Source organism: Mesocricetus auratus, unplaced genomic scaffold (assembly GCF_017639785.1).
Source record: "Mesocricetus auratus isolate SY011 unplaced genomic scaffold, BCM_Maur_2.0 Super-Scaffold_4256, whole genome shotgun sequence".
In the NCBI taxonomy this organism is placed as follows: domain Eukaryota; kingdom Metazoa; phylum Chordata; class Mammalia; order Rodentia; family Cricetidae; genus Mesocricetus; species Mesocricetus auratus.
Genome location: NW_024429182.1, coordinates 122761526 through 122770407, shown reverse-complemented (window position 1 = coordinate 122770407; position 8882 = coordinate 122761526).

Here is an 8882-nt window from a genome sequence, read left to right as displayed (position 1 = left end):
CAGAAGAGGAGGAATAGAATGAGGAGGAAGAGGAAGAACAGGAAGGAGGAGAAGGAGAAGGAGAAGATGACGGCGATGGCTACAGAACCACACTGTGTGCAGGGCGATTGAAAGGCAGCGAAGATGTCTGTGAGAACAACTCATGTCTCACTTTTCTGGAACCACATGCTTCAAGGTCTCACATCACTTGAAAGTGATTCTCATTCTATGCTCCAACACAGGATTGAGTCTTCCTTGTACACAAAGCTGATGACTTATTGGAAATGGACCAAAGACACCACCATGACTAGACCCTGAGTGCCCCTATCCTGTACTGTCCTAAGTGAATCAGGGCAGGGCTGCCACCCATGTCTCCTTTTTAAAAGAAAATTTTACATGACCCTGAATATGAAAGTTTATAAAGTATGTATATAAATCAAGCATTTACTAATAAATCATAAGGAAGTTTATTATAAAACAATTCTTTGGCATGCATGTGATTTTGCCATCTGTTAAAGACAAAGCAAATTTACATAGTAATGAGAGATACACTTGTTTATTTTTACATAATTGAATCTTGGCTAAATGTTTGATACTGTAGCATCCATAACATCTTCAATATTTTCTACATTAATAGATATTTTGATTTTATAATCATAAATGTTGAGAATGGTGCTTTCTATAAATATGTGGCACAAAAATGGCAGAAGTATGTTTAGGGCCATTTCAGAAATCTTTGGAAATTCTCTTTTAATTTCAAACCAAAATCCACTTAAATATTCCTTTTAATGAACCTCAAACCATCAACTGTCACAGCAAGTTTTACAATCAAGCATTCTAATGCAACATCCGAAGGTATACTAGCTTATTATTTATATGCCCAGGAATGATGGTAAAATATTGTCTTCACCATAATTAAGTCATTATGTTTCTATAAGAACAGAGAACTGTTTTTACAGCAGAAACATATCATAGTCTCACCTCCATGCTAATGTGTTGCAGGCCACATTGCTTGGCATTGCATGGCAGTACAAGGTATACAGGAAAATCGTACCATACTCTCACCTCCGTGCTACAAAGTATGCATACTCTGTCCAAAGTCAAGGACACAGTGAAGCTGTGTGGAGCAAAATGTGTGAACGCTGCTGCAGACTCCTCAGATTTGTTATATGTTTGGTTTTGAATTCACTTTTTATCATTGCACACTTAATAACTTTCTACTGTTGTCATACAGGTATGTGACCCCCATACAAGGTCATGGCACAACAATTTAAGACACCGGGAGGGGCTAGAGAGATGGCTCAGTGATTAAGAGCGCTTGATGCTCTTGTAGAGTGCAGTTCGCAGGAACCAAGTCAAGAAGATCACAACCACCTGTAACTCCAGCTCCAGAGAAGCTGAGACTCTCTTCTAGCCTCTGTGGGCACTTGTGTGTGAATGCACACATGCGCGCGCGCGTGCGCACGCGCGCGCACACACACACACACGCACACACACACACCCCCCACAGGGGTGGAATGGGAAAGAGAAATCTTTTAAAAAGTAACTTGGAAATAGGGCATGGATCAAAACAAATTGGAACTAATTCCTTAATGAAGGCATTTGAAATTGCGCAATATATTAAATTCAAAATTTACAATGAAATTAAACATCAGATCATGAAAATTACAACCATAAAAATTTGGTAAACTGAAAAATGCTTATGCTTCAGTAATAAAGAAAAGTCACAGAAAATAGAACCGTATATATAGTATACCGCAATACATATGGAGATTATAAGTAGTATTTATTACTAGAGCTGTGGTAAGAAATAAATGAAGAAAACACATCTGAATCATTGGGAAAGTTCTGGGTGTACTGTGGCTTTCAACAACAGCTAGTTTCCAGTTTTCTATACACATAAAAATGTTTATAGTAAAAAGGCTGAAGGAAGGGCTCTCTGACAATTCTTTTATTCTTGGTAGAATCATGACAAAATTTCCAGGAGGGATTCCTTTTTGTATTTATTGTCCTTCCCCACAACCTTGAAAGGTTCATTTTTAAAAAATGTAAAATTAAAATCAAGCAAGACCAAAGTTAATTCTGTTTGCCTTCTCCATCGCACCCGCCAGTGGTGAGGTGGAGGGGAGAGTAAGTTGATGTGGGTCCTCTTGCCTCGACTGGTGCAGCTGTTGGGTTGGGGTGGTCTTGTCATTTCATACCAGATAGTGATAGTGATGGTCTCAGGAGGCACTTATTAATAAGTAAAGACGAAGTGTGCACAGACAGACTTAAAGTTTTCAAACAGAGCCAAAGAAAGTATAGCTGGTAATACAGTTTCAGGATGGATGGGAGAAGCCCACCCCTTTGGACCCACCTTCTTCCTTCATAATGGACTTGGTGCAGAGCAGAACACTGCGCAGAATTCCCTGTCAGTTCTGGGGCACCTGGCATGTTTTCTTACTAATTCCTTATTAACCATTCACTAGTAAAAATCATTGCATCATCTACAGTTTTCCCATATCGGATAACGAGCGAGTGACTCTGGGAAGGTTGTTATGGGCACAGGGTAAGAACAGCTATGGGTGAAAATGACAATAGAGGTGGGGACTAGTATTCCGAATCAGGAAGATGGTTTTTTTCTGAGACAATTTCATAGATTTATACATAACGAAGTTTGATCATTTTCATACACTCCCCTTATCCTTGCTCATCTCTCCTAAGAAACTCTTTTTCTTCCTAAGGGGTCTCAAGGGGATACCCGTTTTAGAAGGAACATCAACTTAGTGTTAGAGGGGCTGTGGGCAGTCTTCTTGTTGCAGCTTTTTATCAGCCAGCATCTTCCGTCTCCTACAATCGTTTGCTCCTTGCTCGCATGGGTACATGAACTACTTAACTGGGAGGCTGATGTTTGGTAAAGTGTTCTCCATTTCATTATTTTGATGAGCGTTTTCCAGTAAACGTTCGCCTCCCACTGGGCAACAGAAACCATCCAGGTGAAGGCAGCTTTCAATACTGGCCGTGGTACAGGCTTCGAACCATGTGGTATCTTCATGTTGGAAGCTATTTGCTGTTCTCTGGCCAAAGATGGGGTCTCCCTTCATTTCCCTCTCTGCACTGGGTGTCAAGACAGGCACTGGGGTTGGGATGGAGAGTGGCAAGAGGCGCCAGCCATCCAATCAGCAACTTCTGTGACCTCCTGGAATGGCTTGCTCTCCCTGGGCAGCAGGGATGACCTTTCTTGGCTTGGAGCTGTCAGTGTATGCAGCTTTCTGTGGAGCACCAATTAGGGATCTTTGAGCAAAGGTAGTCAGCTTCTCCCAACCCTTCTGGATTGCCACTCGGATTCGGAGCTAAGGAAACTCATTTCCTGCCTTGTTTAATGCAGAACCCTGAGGCAGTTTAACCTTTGATGACTGAGTTAAACTCTCAAATAGGCTGGATAATCATTAGGGTTTAAATTAAGGATTAAACACTCCATGAGTTTCCCAGTGTGAGCACGCTCAGGGTTGGTGCTTAGGCCTCTGTGGCTGTCACCGGCAGCAGCGACTGTGAACTCAGATTCTCTGGAGGCACAGCTTGGGCTGCGAACACAGATTCAGTTGCTGAACTTGTAGTATGAAATCCGGGTTCCCCTTATCATACAATCCAGGCACTTCCACAGTACTTGGGTGCCAATTAGCCCAAAGCATGGTTGGCAAGGATTTGGAAAATCCAATCTCTCTGCATTGGATACATCCAATCTTGTCCCGCCATTCATACATGTACTTATCATACCATGATTCAAATTTCAGTTTTGCTCCCAGCTTGCTGTGGGACCTTGGGGGCAGCCACTCAGCTTTCCTGGGCCTTCAAAGACGAGACAGCTAGATCAGAGGAAGGAACTTCACCGTCATTGTTTCCTCCTTGTGTATGTTGCTATGACACAACCAGTGATGTCCCCATATGTCCACTTACTTCATAAGATGATCAAAATGTCAGCAGACCTAATTTGTTGAATCTCAGCCACATGAACAAAGCACTTTGAAAATAATAAACCATCAGTCATAATCTTTGGCCATTTGAAAGACATTGATTTTTATAATATTTAATGCGTCTTTGGGAAAGAGAAGTCTGAGTTGAGAAAGTCTGATTAATATAATAATAATAAAGATGGACAGTGCACATCAGCTTCGTCTTCGCGAGGTCTTGCTCAGCTTAGTTTAACCTGCTCATCCATCTTCCAAACTGGCTAAGTGCTTGTCCTGTTTGTTGGCTCATGATGACTTCACCACCCCACTGCCTGCTATCTCTCCGCATTCAGGAGAGGGCATTTAAGAGCCATCTTGGATATGACTCATTGTCTACAGTCGATTAGATCAGAAAGCGGTACTTCACCCAAACTCTGCCAATCAACTCAAATGGTGGATCTTTGGCCTTTGACTCTGATATTGATTGAAGCAGCAAAGAATTATCAGTCTGTGTTGGAAACAAGAAGAGCTGAGCAGATGAAGGAAGAGGAGTGGTGCAAAGTATCTGTATGGTCACCTGGATGCAATTTGTTCTTTGGGTGAGCTGCCCATGTTTGCCTAAGTGGCGTTGTGTACTTTGTGTGCGCATGTGCTTGTGGAGACTCAGAGGTTGGTGTTGGGACTCACCCTCCATTGCTTTTGCTCCTTACTCATTGAGACAAGGTCACTGATGGAACCCAGGGTTCAGCGATGTGGCTAGTTCACTAGCCAGCTTGCCCTGGGTGTCCCCCTCTCTTTGCCTTCTAAAGATGGAAGTATAGGTGGGTTGCTATGTCCACTTGGCACTGATGTGCACTCTGGAGATCCAAACTCTGATCTTCAATCTTGTGTCATAGTCACTTTAACCACTGAGCTATGTCCGTGCCCCGTCCCCAGGACACTTCTTCAGCCTTATAGTAAAGTCTCCTTTTCTGCTCAAGCTCCTGCAAGTCCTTTCTGTAACTCACAATGGGAAAAAAATCTAATTTACTTTTATTTTAAGGAATTCCTAATAGCATTTCCTTGAATCTGCAAAGTAGTATATGATAATTTCTTTTAGAGCACCTTGGCAGCCAGTGATAGACTGAACCAGAAAGACCTCTAACTGTAAAAGCAGTGGCTTGGCATGTCTGGGCGCTTAGCCTGCTGGTTTGTTGGAAAGTAGGTAGGGTGGTGTTCTAGTTTCATTTCTGTTGCTGTTGTAAAATACCCTGTCAAAAATCAAATTAGGGGGAAAATGGTTTACTTCAGCTTACAATTCTAAGTTTAGTCTACCATCTGGGGAAATCAAGGCAGGGCCTCCAAACATGCACAATCAAGAGGAGAGCAAATCTATGCATGCATGCTCACTTGTTGGCTCAGCTTCACTGATCTAGTTTATACAGTTTGAGACCCTTACCTAGGGAATTGTGCTGCCCACAGTTGGCAGGGCATTCCTTAAAACAATCTTCCCACTAGTGCTGCCATGCCAACCCAGTGCAGATAATCTCTCATTAAAACTCTCTTCCCAGGTTTTGTTAGGTTGTGTTGGCAAAGCTAACCATCGTAGGTAGTGTGGTGGTAAACTTCCAGTTACTGTAGCAGACATCACATATACTGAACTTTAAAAAATAAGAAAAAGCAAAGGTTCACTTCAGCTCATGGTTTTAGGAGTCCTTGTTGCTTTGAGTTCTCGGGGGTGTAAAAACCACCTGTATCACGAGTCAGGAAGCAAAAAGAAGAGGAGGTGAGTCCTCAAATCCGCTGGTACCAGATCCCACCTCCCAATGGTTCCCATCTCTTCTCAATAGCCCAAGCTCAAGCCTTTATCGTCCCCCACCTCACGACCTGCCTACCCAACTTCAGGACCCAAATCATAGCAGGTGGTTTGGGTACAAGTCATGTCTTAGGGCAGTGCTCCAGCAGGCACACAGCTCTAGCAGAAGCAAGGAAGCAATACTTTGACCTGTAACCTTTTCTCTTCTGAAGGATGGCAGGAGCTCAAGAGCATATTGGTTATATTTTAAATTTTATTATATGATACCTTGCAGTGGCCTTACTGACCAGGGAGCAACTAATTCCTAGAAATAATAAACAATTTGGTGGTTAGTATGTCTTTGATATATAGACCAAGCAACCCACGGCTCCAATCCCCATCTTCTTCATCTTACTTTTCATGTGTAAAGCCAATATTTCCCTTAGTCTACTTGAACCTAGGATCAGAGAGAGTAACCGGGGACAGTCTAGACTTCCCAAATCTGGTGGGATTTATTCAACCCAGCTTTGGTGCTTACTGGAGCCTGCCTTCTTTTTGAAATCCAAAACCTCCTGGTATGGCCTGTTTGTTTACTCTTTTTCAGTGTGTTTTGGTGATATAGGGCAGGTCTGCCTTCCCCTAATCTTGGATTGGTCAGCTTAAAACAAGAAAAGGGAGGTGATAGGCCCACAGCTTCTGGCAGATACATTCAGGACACATTCAGGACATGCCTTGAACATACCCTGACTACCCTGGACCAGTCAGCTGGAAGAGTGGGAGTTTGCTGGTAGGAGATGAAGCCCTGCAGGTTTTCCCCTCATGTCAGGAGGGTAAGGAAGAAGCTGGAGTTTTCCATCTTTATCATTTATCTGGGGCCCCTTTCCCTATCTGTCTGCCTTGTTGCCTGTTAGAGATCTTTCTAGCTCCTTGTCCTTCAGTGTTGACCCCAGGTGGTCCTGCATTGCGTTGCTCAACTCTACAAAGAACTGTGGGCAACATTTAACTTTTCTCCCATCAAGATTCCTGTCTCCATCTTCTCTCACAGCTTTTATAAGCTAAGAGTGGGCTGTGTGGTAAAGGCATAAACAAAAAGGCCAGCATATGCATTATTTCACAACAATGTTAGAAGAAACAGGAAATACCTTTTTTAGAGGCAAAGAAATCAAAGCTCCGAAAAGTTGAGCAATTTTCTCCAAGAGCAGAGAGATAGTTCCCCATCACCCTCCACACTCGCCCTGTGGAAGCAGGTTTGCAGCAAGGTCAGCCTGTGTTGATACACACACTCTGAACTGCAAGGGAGAGAAAGGAGAGCACAGTCCTGTCAGGGCAGACAGCTTTCCTATTCTGACCAACTCTGTGTTCATTTTAGGGAGGAGACAGGCATGTGATGGGGGATGTTCTTCTGTATATGTGTTTCTCTTATTGGTTGATGAATAAAACACTGATTGGCCAGTAGCCAGGCAGGAAGTAGAGGTGGGACTACCAGATGAAGAGAATGTGGGGGAGAGGAGAGAGAAAAGCAGCCAGAGAGGGACGCCATGTAAATATCAGGAAGATAGGACATGCCACACATTCTCTGGTAAGATAAGGTCATGTAGAAATACATAGATTAATAGCTATGGTCTAATAATTAAGAAAGAGCTAGCCAGTAAGAAGCCTGAGCCATCGGCCAAAAATTTTATGCTTATATAAGCCTTTGTGTGTTTATTTTGGGCAAAGTGGCTTGGATCACGTGGGATGAGAATTAGCTACAGGCACGGCTAAAATGTTTCTGAAAACAAATGAAGTGTTTGAAATCAAGAAGATGCTGGAAGTCCAGGGTGTCATAGAGGAAGCTAAGATGATTTTCACAAACAACCAGCCTGGAGGTGGAGAGGGGTGGTGGACTTTTTGCAACTGAATGGAGATCAGTAAAGCTGATTTTTAAAATTTTATCTTATTTACTTATATTTTATGTATGAGTGCTCTGCATGTATACCTGCATGCCAGAGAGAGCATCAGATCCTATTAGAAGTCATGAGCCACCACATGGTTGCTAGGAATCGAACTCAGTACCTCTGTAAGAGCAGCCAGTGCTCTTAACCCTTGTGCCATCTCTCCAGCCCCAGTAAGGATGATCATAAGAGGGAAAATAAACAGATATATCTAATGCAAGTTCACGTTGGCTCCCACAGGTCCAGTAATCTGGAGTATATTTATACCTCAGCACTTCCTGATTTGGCCTAGGCACATGCCAAGTGTTTAGTAGCTATGTTTACCCAGAAGCCACAGCATTCTGTATTGAATAATGCACTGGGATGTTATCTAGATATAAAATTCTAGATCAGTAGTTAAAGTCCGTCACCCTGTAGAGAGGCAATTCTGGCATCGGCTGTTGCTAATATATAACATGTCAGTCTGACTGTCATTTCTTTCTAGGCTATTTATTATTATTATTATTTTGCTTCTAGATGCTGTCTTAGTTAGGGTTTCAGTTTCAGTGAAGAGACACCATGACCACATCAACTCTTATAAAGGAAAACAGTTCAGAAATTTAGTCCATTATCATCGTGGCAGGAAACATGGCGGCATGCAGGCAGACAGTGCTGGAGAAGGAGCTGCGGGTCCTACATCTTGATCTGCAGACAGCAGGAAGAGGCTGTTACCACTGGGCCTGACTTGAACATAGGAGACCTCAAAGCCCACCCTCACAGTGACACATCTCATCCAACAAGGCCACACCTACTCCAAAGAGGCCACACCTCCTAATAGTGCCACTCCCTTTGGGGGGCATTTCTTCTAAACTGCCACAGATGCCTTTGTCACTGTTGTAATTATTATTATTATTATTATTATTAATGTGGTGGTTTGAGTTAGGATTGTCCCCATAGGCTCATATATTTCATGCTTGTTCTATAGTTGTTGGGAAGGACTAGGATAGCAGTTCTTTCTCCACCTGTGGGTCACGGCCCTTCTGGGAGTCAAATGACCCTCTCACAGGGGTCACATATCAGACATTTACATTATGATTCATAGCAACATTATAGTTATGAAGTAGCAGCGAAGTAATTTTATGGCTGGGGAGTCCGCCACAATATGAGGGCCTGTATTAAAGGGTGGCAACATTAGGAAGGTTGACAACCAATGAATTAAGAGGTGTGGTCTTCTTGGAGAAGGTGTGTCACTTTTTTGTTTGTTTTGTTTTTGTTTTTCTAGACAGG